Source organism: Micropterus salmoides, unplaced genomic scaffold (genome assembly GCF_014851395.1).
Source record: "Micropterus salmoides isolate LMB-PRFRI ecotype aquatic unplaced genomic scaffold, ASM1485139v1 Ms_hic_scaffold_18, whole genome shotgun sequence".
Lineage (NCBI taxonomy): Eukaryota > Metazoa > Chordata > Actinopteri > Centrarchiformes > Centrarchidae > Micropterus > Micropterus salmoides.
In genome coordinates this window covers 2297648-2314685 of record NW_024040928.1, presented here as the reverse complement: position 1 = coordinate 2314685, position 17038 = coordinate 2297648, and positions in this window count along the sequence as shown.

Genomic DNA, 17038 nt, shown 5'->3' with positions numbered 1-17038 from the left:
ATGAAACAGTGGAGCTGGAAGCCCCGCTGCAGTTTACTGGTCAGTGAATGTTACAACAGCAAGGGAGAGACAGTGGTGTATGAGATGAGGACCATGTCTGAGTGTTGGCGTTGCGCTGCTGTTGTAGTGTAACGTCCAACATGCTAACGCACATTAAACTTCAACATCACCCAGATGTGCCGATCACAGGGCGAGCAAAAAGCAAACTGAAGCCAAACTCCTTATCCCCGCTGCTTTCAAGTCAATGCTATATTTCAAGCAGCCGTTAGATTAAAAAACACAACAGGATGAATAATCATTGAAGCAATTGGCTTTTGTATTGGCAAATTACATTACATTAGCTTATGTAGCCAAGGTGTAACTTATTGTAACAACTCATAGTGCACTATTTATTTAGTATTTTTGGTTTCACACCAAAAGTTCTTGGTGTGACAAATATTGTATTAATTTTATGTTAGTACAATCATACCCCAAAAAGATGTGTAAAGAAAGTGTATAAATATGAATGTGAGTATTATAATGCACGTAACTTTGTAATTTTGTCAGGCTTAAAATTCATACAGATTTTCCATTATATGGCAATAAAATTTTATCCGAGGTGGTATTAAAAAAGGTCTTAAAGTCTTGGAGAATCCTGGGGGTACACCCTGCACAAATATCAGCACAACATAGTCGCTTGGCCCCAACGGGGTTGCTCTTTGCTCCGGTGATCAGAAAGGGAGACAAGCGTTCCGCAAGTAAACAGCAGGTGCTCTATGGGGAGTAACCATGGCAACAGCTTCTGTGCGCTACACAGCTGCAGGAGCCTATTTAACTTTACCTGATAGGCCTTCATCTAGTTTTGCGGGGATGCTCTGCCATGTGAATTCCCTCCTGCTGATGTCCTATATAGTAAATAGTAATAGATTCTGGAAACTCACAAACAGCGAGGATCAGTCTCTCTTCCAATGATTTGTGCTGCACGTCGCGGACAAAAAGTTCAAGACAATTCATCTTCAGCAGCGGGCGGGCGTGTGTGTGAGGCGAGCATTTCACTCACTTTAACTACTGAACATAGACTGTTTATGCTGCTCCCTGAAAAATGTTTCTGCTGATACCTGTTAAGAAAAAAATGTTAACTTGTTGCTCAGAAGGTGCCTTGCTTTGGTTTTATATTTGATTACATTAATGTTTAAGTTGAGATTTACAAGAAATATTTTATTGCAACTGTGAAAAGGGAATACTGCTGGTAAAAAGCACCTTATGTGTTTGCAAACCACATGTTATTGCACTTTTGTGTACATAGCAGTACATTTAAATTAAAAGCGCAAAACAATGTTACATGACATTACAATCCAACTACATATTTTTTCTACCTGGGCAGTAAAATGTGAACTTTAGCTGGCTGATAGGAGCTTCCATACTCAACCGTTTTATTGCCAATAAATCAGCTGATTGTCTCACGAACATAAGCGGCACATTTCTGTCACGTAGCAAAGCCAAAAACACACACTAGAGAATAATGTTAATAAAATTACAATCCAACTATATATTTGACAACATTGACAGGAAAAACACAGCACTTCTCTCTGTGATTATGGCCAGCTTCGATTTAAAGCTATCAAACAGTTTTCATTTGCATCGCTGAAGTTTGATTAACTTAATTACCTGTCCAGCAGAAAACAGGCAACTTCAGCACAGCTTTGAAAACATTTGTCCTGCATCAGAGCCTTCTATCTGGGAAAATCCACAACGATTGCATCCTTTATTTCTGCTGTCATCTGTCTGTATCTGTCCTGACTCGTCTGGCTTCATCATGTTTTTGTTTCTTTGACAACAAACATCCACAAGCTGCCGGTGTGCTAAATGATACATGTTAGTCCTCCACTTTTTTTTTGTCCGTTTTCGGCTACTGTAGAAACATGGCGACATCCATGGAAGGGGGGACCCGGGTTATGTTGATATAAATTCTAAGGTAATAGGAACATAATAGTTCAATACGAAAGGTCTTTATACACCACTGAAAACATAGTTATGGATATATTGCATTTCTGTCAATAAATCCTCAGAAATATTACACACTGAACCTTTAAGTGTTCCCTTCATTTTTTTTTGAGCAGTGTACAACCACCAACACTACATGTGCCTAATCTGCTAAGAAGAAATCAATGCATTAGTTTGTTCTTGTCCTTTCATCTTTATTTTAGTCTAGTAATAGTTGGATATTCACAGGATGTCCTCCCTGAAAGAATGATGAAATTGTTCCCCGAGCAAAGTGCTAAAAAAAACGACAAGATCTTTGACATAAGCCTCAAAAATGAAGCTTATATAATTAGGCTTGGCAGAGCTCCTGCCATCAAAGCGAAGGATAGTGCTAACTAATTGAGCAGACAGATTAGTGGTGGTCTGACACGGCCAAAGAGTACTAAAGGAGGAATGAGGTAACACTGGTTGGAAGACAGCTGCCTGGCACGGACCCTAAAAGGAAAGATCCATCCACACACATTATTGCATGGTATATATCAAGTTTTAATGTGTCAGACTGCCAGGGGTTGTTTTCCATCGTAATCTTCATTTACTGTCTTGTAACATAACATTTTCTTGTACACGTACATTGATTGCATTTCTTAAATGAGCATACGGCTGCACAAATGTAGGGGGAATTAGAAAGCTCTTGACACCAACTCCCGAAACTGGATTAGTGACATTACTGAAAACCGTTTCTATTAATTTCTGCTGCCGTTTACTTGCCTACTAATCTAACATGAATAAGAGTAGTAGACAATAATTGTCACGGTGGGTTATGCAGGGCAGTGGGGATTAGACAGAAACACAAACAGAACAGACAGAACGGTACAGTGATTTATTGTTTATAAATGACCTTATAGGCAGGTGTCGGTAGGCAGGTATACGTATAGGTGCAGCTAAAGGCTCGTGCAGACTACACGACTTTCAGCGTCGGCCGATGGTCGAGCTGTTCACACTAAACAACTTGCCGTCTTGTGACGGAAGTCTTGAAGTCTTTGTGGCGTTCACACTACGTGACTGATAGGTGACAGGGGGTCACACACTACACGAGCTGACAGCGGCTGTGTCACCCGACGCTGGTCTCCAAACCAGGTTTTGTCAAGAAAACACATGAAATGTGAAACGGGAAATGACGCGAACCTCCACATGAAACTGCTGTTGTTGTTATTGTAAAGATACCAATCATAAAGACAAAGAATCTGGGCGTCCCTTACTTTTCTGTATTGAAGGTGGCAGTCCTAGTTGCAGGTGAGGAGTGGGCAGAGTAGGCCAGGTAACTGCAGGGCTAACAAGAGAAGCATGAACAGGTGTGCAGATGGGTGGGTCAGTCTGGTGATAAAGCTGTTCTAGTAAATGATTTAATATCAGATTATCACATTGCATGACAAATACGTTGAATGAATCCACTCCACCCAGCCGTTTTAATACTCACATTCCTCAAGGCAGAGGCCGAGGAGGTGGAGTTGCAGCTATCTATTAATCAATTATAAACCTACACTAAATTATAGTTCATTCAAAAGCCTTGTTGTTAGTCTTTCACACCCAATCTGGAAAACACTATTGCCAAGTCTTTTTGTTGTAGTGTACCATGCTCCTGGTCCATATTCTGAATTTGTGAGTCTTTTATGTGTGAGTTCTTGTTTAACCCTTAAACAGAAAGTTATTATTATAGGTGATTTTAATATTCATGAGGACATTGACAATGACAGCCTGCGTTTATGTCATTAGATTCAATTGACTTCTGTGAAGGTGTTCATAAACCGACTCACTGTTTTTCTGCTATGGAAACCAGCAGCATTTGTAGAAGCAGCCACCGCCAGCTCCTTCAAACTTTGTTACACTTATTTTTTATCTGTTTTTTTCTGGCTTCATTGGCAAAATGTGCGTTACCACTGACATAAATACAGTCATTGGAAGATGAAGGCGAGGTTTTTGAATTAAAGAGCAACAGCCCACGATCCACCTGGCCCAAACAACCGTACCAGGCGCCACAGCGGGCGCGGTCATCGCTCTGAGGAGAAACAAAATGGGACTCATGTCGACCAAGCAACGGAATTCAGAGACTGCTGTGCCCACATGGTTACAGCCCCATCAACATCCTGCATCAAGCACTCAGCAGTTGGTCCATGTTCAGAGCTGTCAGTGCAAGACTCCGGCAAGATGAGAGGAAGTGGACTCTGTGTTTTACATCGGTGATGCTTGGTGCACAAACAGTCAAGATGGACTCTATTCCCCAAATATCAGACTGTTTATTGTGAAGATGAAACTGTCATATTATCATCTGGTTGCTGCTGTTTACATTCACCCCAGATGCAAATAAAAAAAATTAAAAAACGTTATTTTCCACTGCCTGCCAAGCAGGAAGCAAGTGATACTTTGAGTTGGTTGTTGTGCTTTCGGAAGCCTGAGCTATTTTAGGTGAGGGATTCCCTACAAGGTAAACCTAAACATTACCACAGTCGAGCGCTGACAGGGACCTTGTGGTTTTTGACTGCGGAAATGCGGCAGCAGGTGCTGTATAGGGATCGCAAGTGGCCAACACTTGCACATTGTGTGCGTATCTGTTTTTTTGAGTTGAGAGGTGATCCAAATAAATATAATGGCTTTTCCCTCTATGAGGGAGTCCGGTGTGAGCCGCTATCTTGGTCTGTTGTTTTGCCTTACAGGTGTAAGTATGTATGTATGTGACTGAAAACTACAATATGGCTTTAGAATCTTTCCACAGAATCCCTTTTTATCTGACCACTGTTTAATAACTTTTGAGTTGCTATGGCTGGACTACACACCATTAGGCAAAAATTCACTACATTACTACACTACATGTCTGTCTGATAGTGCTGGGAGGGGGGGGGGGGGCATAGAACTACTGCAGGGGGTACAGAACTGTCGTGCTGAATTGAATGATCTTTTATTTCAATCAAATTCAACCTTTTTTATTTGCTGCTCCCATAATATTGTTAATGATTGATAAGAATTCAATCTGTTTACGTGTAGTGGAGAGGCATGAACTTGTTTTTGGCTTTTGAAAGGGGGTCATGACAGAAAACGTGTCAGAACCACTGCTTTAATAATAGCATCTTTTATGATGAGCATCTGGCCACTTATCCCTTAACACATCAGGCTGAGAGGAAGGTCTTCGTGTGTGTGTGTGTGTGTGTGTGTGTTCAGCCTCCTTGCAAAAGCAGTTAAAGAGAAAACAGTTACTCACATAAGTTTGTGACTTTTTCCCCATGGCAACAGCAGTGCATGTAAACGCAGCGACCAGTAGCTCCTTTAATTATTGCTACATTTTTGGTTTTAATCTGTTTTTGACTCCTTTTTTTACAGAAACATGTCTAATTATGATCACCTATAACAGAAATACATTAATCAATATGGAATAGAAAGAGTGGAGACTGGACTGAGTGCAGCAAACCTGGAAACGATAAGCCATGGCATCTCCCAACAAAACAAGCGGACCAGCCGCAGGAAACGTTGTCAAATAAGGAGTAGAGGAAAGCGAGCGGCAAGAAGAGTGAAACTAAATCAGTTTGGACCAAAGGCTTTTCCACTTCCCAGCCTACTCCTGGCTAATTTCCAGTCACTGGAGAATAAAATGGAGGATACTAAGGCTCGCTGAGAAATTGGAAATCAGAGAACGCTGTGCCCTCATCTTGACCAAGACCTGGCTGCATAGCAGCGTACCTGAGGAAGCTGTCACCCTTGACAGGAGGAGTTTATTCCACGCTGACAGGACACTAGAGTCTGTTAAGACGAGGAGGGGAGGACTGTGTATCTACATTACCGACGCTTGATGCTCTTTAATGTTGAGATGTCGGCCATACTATCTGCCCAGAGAATTCTCCAGTGTTTGTGTCGTTGCTGTTTACATTCCTCCAGTTGCAAAAAAAAAAAAACACTACAGGAAGTGTATGAAGTCATCAGCAGTCGTGTTTTTAATGTTACTGATTATTTTAATCAAACAGACCTCAGAACTATTTTACATAAGGTCCACCAGCATGTCCACATCCCCACCAGAGGAACAAACATGCTGGGGCCACGTCTACATCAATATTCAATTTTGGTCAGTCAGGCCATGTTTCTCTGCTTCTTCGGCCCACTTACATCCAGCTGATTAAAAGGGTCAAACCAAAAATTAAAACAGTCAAAGTGTGTACAGATGAGGATATAGCAACTCTGCAGGACTGTTTTGGGAGCACGGATTGGAGAGAGAGAGGCTGCCACCCAGGAAAGCCACATCAACCTTGAGGAATATACATCAGCAGATGTGTTGATTGTAAGGTGACCAAGTTGATAAAATCATCCCCCAATTAGAACCACCATCATCGGCCTGATTTTTAACAATGATGAGACTTCATATTGGGAGGAAATTGATAATCTTACAGAGTGCTCTACAGAGAACAACCTACTGCTCAACATCAATAAAACCAAGGAGCAGATTGATGATTTTAGGAAAAAGGAGATAAAGACACACACTCTTGTCTACATCAGTGGAGCAGGTGTGACAAATAAATCTACCTTGTACCTTATTCCTAGACTTCATTATCCAGAAAAGACCATCTTTTCAGAGATGAAAAGTTATTTTCTTGTCTGGAAAGTCTCCAACTGGCACTATTACTGCTACAATGGGTGCAATTTACAAAAAGTGCTTTTTTTTGCCACAGACAGGCTCAGACTGTTATACTAGGTGTCTGACAACATCATGGAAACATCCCTAGACGTAACACCCTTTGTTTTTAACCTGAAACAGAAGTCTCACTCAAGGAGTAGTCGCGCTCTAAAATCTGTAATACCATTACAAAGACCACACCAGGGACGGTTCAGGAAGGATGGGATGAAGGGTCTGGAGAGGGCTGTCCACGGGGCTACCACATCAGGGTTTGGGGTGGAGAAATGTGAGAACAGAGAAACAGGAGAGAAAGGGGTTAGACGGGCTTATACACGTTTGCGCAGTTGACTGGATTAGGGAGGCACGGGGGGGGGGGGGGGGGGGGGGGGGGGGTGAAATGAGTGGGGCACAGGTGGTTGCATTAGTGAGAATGCGTGTGATCTTGTTCCCAATGCTTAGTTATAATCACTTCATTTCAGTAACAAAGACCATGGCAATTGTGAGGTATAAAGGTAGTATATTTAGATTATGAGGAGGTTCCGGAAGGATATGATGAAAGGGTCGAGAGGGGAATGTTGAAGGGGGTTGGTTAGTGTGTTTGTGAAATGAGTTCTTTGGATGTCGCTGAGGTTGTTGCAGATTTAACTATGGAAAGCTTGGAAAGACCACTGGTCGAGTCTGTGTAAGCGAAAATGACTTTTTGGATCACTCTGTGATGACTTGAAACTACCAAGTTGTACCGTAAACACTCACCCTTCATCAGACTCAGATTCACCCTGCGCCCTGTCAAGTTTCCAGTGTCTCCGGTCATAAGTCTAACAAAAACCCCTTGCTTTCACTGGCCAGTTTTCTGTGTTTTTCTTGTGCAACTTTGTGATGGGCCGAATTTATGCTGATATTTTGTGATGGACTGAATTTGTGATGCTACTTTAGTTCAACTGCACTGAACTATGGCTTGATGTGCATTTGAGTTGGTTACAGTGTGTTATTTTGAGATTTGTTTTTCTTATGTGATTTGATAAAATACATGAGCTGAACTTTCGAGTGCTGGTTTTCCTTATTAAGTTGTTGTATAATTCAAAGTGAAGGTGTAAATTTTATATGTGCATCATTTGTGACATTTGTGCAAACAAAGTAAACATCTTAAATGTGATGAGAGCGACCTGACTGGCACCCCTGAAACAAACTAATACTGAAAAGACACACAACTGGCAGAGGTGTTAACGACTCTACTTACCATATGAATAGCAGCAGCAGCACCTGGTCTGGCTTCTCAGTCATTGGATGAAACCAATGACATCACTAAATTATCAACCACATGTGATTGATTGGTAGATCAGTTGCTATTGGTCACCCTGGGCCTTTATAAATACAGGATTGGTTAAATCCCTCCCTAGTGTATAATTAATAACCCTGTATTAAATAAATACTGCACTTACTGAAGTCTATATCATTTGTTACATGTTGTATTCATGCTATTACACTAGTAAAGGACATGAATTTATGAGGGACATGTTGATTAAAAGGTTGTTTTTTTTTTAAAAAGGCAAATGCAAAAAAACATTTAAAAAAAACATAAAATGCTGGGCTGCAGGACGAAGTGTCTGTCCACCTCTGAGTCATGTGGTGGTGGCTGTCAGAACATGATGCATTCAACAGACGCCTGTGATGCAGTGCTTTGGATTAGCCACCAGCCTGCTCTGCAGCGTGCAAAAGAGGTCGGGGTGAGCTCCTGGCTGCTGAAACTTGGGGGTCGCACCCCCCTCAAAGCTGCAATCTTCCTCATTTGACATCAGATCTATAGTGTAGAACGCCACTTCATCTGCCAGTACACTGCCTCGCTTCCAACAGCTGTAAACACAAACAGACAACCAGTACTGCATACTTACAGGGTAGGTTTTCATTGTCATTTTACAGAGTTGTAAAATGAAATTAAGTTTGTTACTCACTTCTGCTACAAACCAGAAAACATACAGTTTACAAAAATAATCACAGAATGAAACAAAAACAAACTATAACTTATTATATATCCTAGAGCAGTGCTAATGAATCCGAGGTCTTGTGGCCTGGGGGAAACAATACATCTCACTAAAAATTATGTCACATTGACCAGCAATTAATCTAATCCAACGAATCTTACCAGCTTCCTTCTTGAGCTGGAAAACAAAATTTAGTGTTATAAGTAAATAGCATAGCCACAGTACAAAGAAAATTTAATAAAACACCACAGTAAAAAGTTTGCTACTTACCCACAACGGCATCATGATCCACATCATGTAAGTCCAGAGACCAAAAAGGATATGACTGCCTTGTCAAGGACATCCAAAAAAAGATTTACTTTTATACAGTACAATGCATGCCTATTCAGTAAATCTAACCCTTGCTCAGCATCATGGTGCTTGCAATTTCCCTCAGAGTTGTGCAGGAGACAGGCCGCTTCCTATGAATAAAGGCAACACAAAAAGTCAACTTACGCTGATTTTGGCTGGTTTTAGCTTATTAGTGAGCAAGTCTCAACACAATTGTTCACTCGTCTTTTTTCTTGTTCTTCCACACTTGAGCAGTTGTTGGATTTAAAAACAGCCATCCTCTCCTCAATGGCAACATTCTGGTGTTCAGTGCAGAGAACTGCTGACTCACATCGGCTTTTGCAAACAATTTTACAGGAGCTCAAAACCGTAAAGAGTTATGTAAAACAAGAGTCATCAACTCACTAATTCTAGTGCGCAGCCTGCACTCCACCACGCACACCTGGAACTCAACATGTGTGTGTATATATATATATATATCTCCTCTAAATTAAACAGAAAATTAACAAAATTGGCCTTTAAACGGGTCAGTTCAAACCTTTAAAAAGTCAACATGAAACATTAAAACAAAACAATCAGCAGAAATACAACTTGGAAAGCTGTTACAAAAATATATCAACTAAATTTAAACAAGCAAATAAATTGATTGAAATTCATATACAGGACCCCATATTTTATTAATTTGTTATTCAAAAATAGAAATTCAGTCATATATAGATTTACTTAACCTCTTAACAGTCCTGTAAAGTTCATGCAAAACGCCTATTCAAGGCATATCCAAAGTAAATTGAATGTAGTTCTTGAACCATTTGGAGTATATGCCTGGTTTGGGCTTCTCTGAAAGAACACTCTGGAGTGTCTAACCCAAAAGTCAGAATGATTGTAAGTGCTACTGGAATTGATTAATATAAGTTTAAACACACTAAAATTAATCTTTCATTTCCGCTTCAAAATGCTTGCTAACAAATGCATGCAGACAACTATAGCTGAACCACCTTAGGGTAACATAAAGCCTTACCTAATCCTAGTTTAAATTTCATACCAATACCATGAAAAATGACTATTTTACACAGGTTTTTCTTAGCGTATTTTTTCTAAAACATGGCAGGCGGCTGCTGCATCGCTCCGTATCAGCTCGACGCAGATGTGATTTTTTTGCTGGTAGATCATGACCTTCCTACTTAAAGCTGGATATCGTTATTTGCAGAATTTTACGAATTGCCAGTCATTGGCACAATTGCTTGCAATTGGCTCAGCCTACCCGAAATAATAGGTGCTGGCCCTTTCTTACAGCGTGGGCTCTCGTTGGCTACTGAAGGCTGTGAAAGGGACATGTGAGCTCCTATTGGGGCGAATTAGCCGTCAGTCGAAAGGTCAGAGTTCAGAGGCTAATTTTAATACAAAATATCGTAATTGTTTACATTAAAATCGGCGTTATTACAGTTATAATGACATACGAGCCACGTCTGCCAGCAGATATGAAACGATACCGCAGCAGTCCCTGGGGATTTACTGATGGAATAATGTGTTTTGGACTAAATGTTTTTACTGGATTGGATCATTTGGACCTTTGACAATGTAAGGACCATTTTTGTTGGAATGCAATTGATCAGTGGATTACTGAGGCTTCATAGGTGAGTCGCGTCTCTTTTGCTTGTACTGGCTGGTCTGACAGAGGCCCTGATTGAACCTGCTGTGGTGACTGTATCGTGAAATGGTTTACATGGGTCGAATCACGAGGATCTTAGCTTTCAAACAGTGTATCATATGAGTATGAAGCTAACATAGTTGCTGTGTGCACATACCGAAAGCTGCCGCCAGGACCTGACGGCCTGTGGGCAACATCTATAATTCCATTTAGCAACCACGGCTAAATATAGCAGCTCATCCAATAGCATACAATGAACAGACAAAATAACAGTTTCACCTAAGGTGACCAGATTTCTGAAATGAAAACGGGGACATTTTTGCTTTTGTGGCAAGTATGTCATTAAATTGTAATGTTATATCAAAAATTAAAAATGGGCACAATATCAATTTTATAATCTGTCAGATATAACTCTTCTGAATGAAATCAAGCCAGTTTGAGGCAGAAACTACCTTTCAGTCAATAGATGCTGCAATAACTTTCTGGCAAGTAGAAAAATGGATTTTATGTGTCGTTTTGGCCATTTAAAGGTATTTCAATAGGTAAAAAGGACTGGATTGTTTGTACACAGCAAGTAAAATAATGTAGAATCATAAGGATAATTGCAAAAGAGATCATGTCTTTATTTTATACATAAGTCAGCAGTAAGTCATGTTAATCATAGGCTACAGTCTGTTTTCCTAATATAAACAAGGATATTAGACATACGCCTGCCAAACACATTATCCATCGGCAACAACAGACTTCTATTATTGCCTATAATCACGTAAATGTCAGGCCTGATTACGCTACAAACTGCAAATACTTTGTGATTATCCACATAATTATTCTATTAAAAGAACCGTTAAAGTTTCACAAAGACATACCTTTGCTATTACCACGGACATAAAGTGATGTTTATTTAGACGTTATGTCTGTTTGATCCATACACTGTATGGTTTGATGCAGATAAAAGCAGCTGTAGACATGAAGATACAGGGCAATAACGTCACATGATGCGCAGACGGCAATCAGTTTTAGGCAGACAATCATTTCTCCGCAGGACACCTGTAGGCCTTATGCTCTGCTTTCCAATCTTTCTGACCAGTAAAATCTGGTTTCAGGTCTGTTAACACCGTATACAGTCTATGATTAACACACAGCTCCAAACGGGGACTGTCCCCAGAAAACGGGGACGTCCGGTCGCACCTGTAGTTTTTACAGAAACAAAGACATGAGCTGTGTGAGTGTGGTAAGTTGGCTGAGATGGCTACCTGATATAAGAGCAGAGTAACATGCTGTTAACGACATTCAACAGCTTTTCTAACACTGTTTTCCAGCGGACTTAGCATGCTAGCTTTAGCCTTCTATCTGAAGGCAGAACTCATTTAAAACTTCAGTTAGCGAACTCAAATCACAGCAGGACTCACACAGGACAAGTCTGATATTACATAGAACAGAATACAGCAGTTTGGTCACATTAAAGTTACAATTAATAACTTTTATATACTTTTATGGATGGAGCGGGACTCAGCAGCAACTTACCTCTAAAGCTGATGATACACGGGGCAACTTTTTGAGCAATGCTGCAGGGCAATCTTGCTAGTGGCAAATCTGACTATGTTTTGAACGGATAGCGGCGGTGCGGGGCGGGTGGCGGAGTGGTGGGGGAAGTGGATTACGGTAGTAATCTTTACTCATTACCATTGACGGCAACGTTGCCCTGCACGATTGCTCTAAAAGTTGCTCTGTGTATGTTTGACTATGTGGACTATAAGACTATGTATGACTGACTGGTAGGGAACTTTTACCCCTCTCCTTTTATTGAGTTATATATCTTTTATGTGCATGTAACAGGTTTGCAAAGTGAAAAATCCTAAAGTCCAGCCCAAAGGGAGTTCCCATCTCCAACAGAAAACTCTGCTCTGAACTGCCTGAAAACAGCTTGTTTATAGTCCAGCCCTTCACTTCCTTTACTTGTGACGGCACAATGAAAACGCGTCATAAAGCTTGCCAAGCGGCTAGCAGGGTCAGGCACGCCCTCAAACCAAGCTAGTCTGAGCAGAGACCCTTTGGCTCGACTCGCCTTGGTTTTGGGTTTCAATTGTAGAAATGTTGTACCAGTACCTGCTTCCAGGTACTTTTTTGCGTATCACCTCACCTCCATCGAGGTTCCAAGCGAGCTGAGGGATACTAAAATGTAACGTGAAAACAGACAGACTGCTGATTGGTCAGAGAGAATATTCACTATTCACTGCATCATCATAGCCTGCGCCAGACAGAGGCCAGCAACAGCAAGTTTTTGTATGGAATTTCATCACTAAATCCACTTCTGAGAAGTTTTGAGGTGAGAAATCAGCTGTGTAGATTTCGAATATTGACAGTTTTACGAGAAGTGATGGTGGAACAAAAATGGTCTTAAAGGGAAAATGAAGGTTAGATAGCTGTCCATTTGGCTATAGTTGGTTCGAGAGAGAGAGTTTTTAACAAGAGGCTTAATGACAAATACTTTAAAGGACTTTGGTTCATAGCCTGTTAATAAAAAAAGACTGATCGTGTCTACTAAAGAAGTGCTAACTTAGTAACCCAGCGCACTTCTGAAGCTACAGATCTTCCTTAAACGTCTCATAGGCACGTTGTTGATACTAGCTAGGAAGCTGCACACAGATAATCTCATAGTACTTTTGCCAGTCACTGCAACGCACACAACTCAGACAGGCGTGTGGCCGGAGTTAGTTGTTTAAAAGAGTGAGGGTTTAATATATAGTTATATAAACCAGAACACAGTGAAGCGGTCTGTCGCCAGACCGAGAAAAAGACTACTAAGCTGCAAAGTAGCTGTGGATAGAGAGAATCTTGGGGAGAAACTCCGTCAGGAGTTCCCTCCTAATTGATTGATTTTCGTGATGAGTTAACAACCTGGTGTTTGCCGGTTAGCATTAAAGTTTTTTTCCAAGCCGTATTATTGGTTAGCTTAGCTTGTTTAGCTTAGCATAAAGACAAATTAGCATGTTATATCTAATTTCTTTTCACACAGAGCCTAGCCAGCTATTACTATTCTGTACTCAGACTGTATCCAGTCGGAGTGCTAACCTAAGCTAACTGACTGAAATTTCATATTCAACACACTGACATGAGAGAGGTATCGAGTTTGTCATCCAACTCTTGGCTACAAGGTGTACAGGGTGGTATTTTACCTTAAAATGTATGGTGGAAAAAATAACCTGTCACGATAAAATGTGAGTAATGTCAAGAGAACATATCTAGTAGTACAAATTGTAGTTGTTTACCACGGTCTGTTCATTGTGACTTATTAGCAATGCCACGTGCATGGCTGTTGCTCAACCCAGCAAGAGCACCTAGTGTTAAGATTCATGGTATAGTTCAACAGTTTATTTAACAAAAGGCGAGCACACTTCCAAGTAGGGGCTGAATCAAAAGGAAAACACAAAGTCCAAAAACAGACTGCGCTTCTCCTCACAACAAAAATACTGCAACACAAGGTATAATGACCCAACAAAGACAAGACAGAAACACCAGGTATATATACAGGGACTAACGAGCAGGGCGGGAGCAACACAGGTGATACTAATGGGATTAACGAGACACAGGCAGGCAGAGAGAAAGAGTTGACAGGCAGTCATGGGGCAAAAGAATAACCAACAAAGACAGAAACACACATGTTACGAAGTACCAGAACCTAAAGGAGAACAAAGAGCTAGAACAAAGAGTACAAAGGAGACTAAACCAAAATAATGTAGACAAGGAACCTGAAGTAAATACTAAAACATGAACCAAGGCACAGGACTGGGAACAAAGACAAAGAACTAAAACACAGGACCAAGAGCTAAGATAAAAGAAAAGACATAAACTACAGGACAAGGAATGAGAGAAACGGGCAAAAAAACTACAACTCTTAACACCTAGGGCAATTTGCAGATATTTGAAAGATGGTTAAAGGCTAATGGAAGTACAAATGTATATTGTCAGGGAAATGAATTCCTTCCCAAAGAATATGGAGTCAAATAGATGTGTTGAATCATTTCTTTATGTAATGTGGCCACGGAGAACGCACGGTTACTCTCACGAACTCAGCATTTCCTCTCCTTAAATACAGAACAAGTACAAAGAACAACAGCCAACAAATGGTAGATGAAGGATAAACAAATTGCAGAGTATTAGCATACACTCAAAAACTCTTACTGAGCTAAGAAAGGAAATGCAAATGTGTGTGGCATCAGATGTTTCTCTGTCTCTTTATTGGCCTATGTTGAAACTCTCACCTACATGCCAGCAGACGTTTATTGTAAATCAGACAACCCTTTGTTTAGGAAAAGAATAAAAAACAACCTGTGACCGATGATAATTTCTCACAAGTTAATTACAGTGAAATCCTAACAATCACCAACTTATAATGTATTTCTCACAATATGAAAAAAGGAAGTGAAGTAAATTATCTTAAATGTTACATTACAGTTCGGCGTTTAAGTAGTGTGGGTGCAGATTTAATTCTTATTTTAATGTGATGGACAATCAAACAAGGTAATTGGACTGTATGATAACTGTTCTGCACACTTGTGTGCTGGCTGTTTTTTTCATTTGTTTTTTTGAGGGACAATTCTTTGACATTGTGGAGTTGTTTTGCTGCAGTCCGGGTCATCGTCTTTGCAGATGGAGACTTTCATCTTGTCAGAACACTGACAAGTGGATGCCATGCCATTTCAAGGGGCGGTAGGAAACAAAATCAGAAGGAGCCTGATTAAGGAGAATTCTATTTATTTGATACCTTCTTTTCCTAGAAAATTTGGTTGCATGCATATATTATATATATATATATATATATATATATATTATGTATGTATATATATATATATTATGTATGTGTATGTGTGTGTGTGTGTGTGTGTGTGTGTGTGTGTGTGTGTGTATACACATGCAACCAGATTTTCTTGGAAAATACTCTGTTCAATTCAAGTTCATGTACCTGCCCAGGACACTTCCCTTCCCTAAAACAATTTAAAAACCAGGGACTGAATGAATAATAGAGAATATGCTAATTTGATGGTAGGGAACGAGGGGTTATCTTATTTTATCCACACTGTTGAAGTGCCTCTGCTACTGCTGCTGGCTGTTTATGCTTTGCCAGAGGGGCCCGCCTTTGAAACTCTTAATGAAGATCTTCTACTGACAGGAGGACTTAAAGAGGGACATCTGTTGGACTGCAAATATGACTGTATTCACTGATGTGTTAAAGGGAATACATTATGCATCATGTGTTCAGATTAGGGCTCTCATACTAAATCCACCATGCCTCCCACTCACTGTCTCTTGTTCCCGTTCATTAATCTAATGAATAGCAAGCAGCTACAATCAATGGTGTGGTCGTTAGGGTTGAGCAGAACAGGCACACTGTGATGCATCAACACTGAGACCGCAATGACAGCACCACAGGCATCAATAACACAGCTAATAATCAAAGAAGATGTCCAGAGCAGGTACAGTGCCTAATGCAGTGCAGCAGGGAGTCATTTCACGCAGAATTACAAATTTTGGAATAACGAGAGGGTTTATGATCTTTGTTCCTGGATAAATAATGTGGGCCCATACTGTATGTGTCTAAAAGTCACATTGGTCGTGCTTTTTTGCATTTTCCATTTTCACCATCTATTATTAACCCTTTCTCTAAATTGCTTTTCAAGTCCAGGTTTACAGGCAGACAAAAATAAAATCAATATATGGTCTAGACATGCTCTATATGAAAAGTGCAATGACATAACTTCTATTATGAACTGGCACTATATAAATAAAATCTAAGTGAAAGAAATTCCCCTAAATGCTGCCATAATTCTTTGAGTATATATGGAGGTAGTGAAAGGGATACACACCACATCACGTTTTCAATCATTAATAGATGAGATGTTTGTCTCATCACAGAAGATAAGTATGCTAGTACTGATTCAGTATGCAGGGTACTGCAGGGAAGAAAAATATCTCCAGAAGAAAAGCAGGGCCCTTACACTTTGAATATTTAAACACTTCTGATCAAAAAAAATAAACTGAAAAAGACCTTTTCTCTAGCATCACCAACAGGTGTCCAAAAAGACAAATGGACAAAAGACAGGGGATCGGGGGTCCAGGGCCCACTGCTAATTTTTGCTTTTTTTATTCATTTACTCCAGTTTTTGTTCCAAAGATGTAGATAAATACATTGTGTAGATATACAGTATAAAATCTATAAATAAAAAATTACACAGTGTACTGTAAATATAGGTATGTATGTGGTAAAAAACACCCAAGACATTTTAAACTTTAATATTATTAATTTAATTAAATTGAGTAGATACAAATATTTTTTAAACTGTCAGAAACTTTTAAACTGCCAGAAACAAAGCCAGGGCCCATCTGACAGTCAGGCTGCTCCACTCCGACCCCCACACAATCCGCAGGCATGCCGGAGAACCACCGGGCCATCAAGGCAGGCACCAG